Source organism: Phytophthora infestans, genomic scaffold, assembly GCF_000142945.1.
Source record: "Phytophthora infestans T30-4 supercont1.25 genomic scaffold, whole genome shotgun sequence".
Lineage (NCBI taxonomy): Eukaryota > Oomycota > Peronosporomycetes > Peronosporales > Peronosporaceae > Phytophthora > Phytophthora infestans.
Window position 1 is genome coordinate 1045540 of NW_003303734.1, and position 608 is coordinate 1046147.

Here is a 608-nt window from a genome sequence, read left to right on the forward strand (position 1 = left end):
CACACAAATTTATGACGCCCCCCACGCGCGATATAGTCACGCATTCACATACAGCACATTTGCATGCACTTGCACTATCCTCTACCACCCGCTTCTTGCATCGAATTGCACGTTTGGCCTTCAACTATTCATCCAAGCGCCAACAGCGAGCTGACTCGTCCAAACAAGTCACCAGCCATCGCCACACACCCGAGTATTTTGACGTCGAGACGACACCAGCACACAAACGGCAAAACCGGCGTGGTGGTAGGACGAACTCGACAGATCGACGATTGTGCCGCTGGCTTCAGTCGACGGTTGAGGGGTGTCTGCTGTTTGACTACGCCGTAAAGCGAGCTTGTCCCGCAATGAGTCGGGCTACGAGGTAGGCTAAGCAGCCCTAACCAGTAGTCCTGCGCAGCTGTTGGAAACAGAGCCAGATGTATGGTTTGCCTCGCGGAGAAGCATAATGGCGCGGTGTTGTCGTAGGCGCCCCAGCACAGCGTGCAAGTGGAGGTGAGTCGAACAAAGAGTTGGACACACCGGGGATTGAACCCGGGGCCTTCCGCTTGCAAAGCGGACGCGCTACCACTGCGCTATGCGCCCAGCAAATCGATAACCTAACCTCC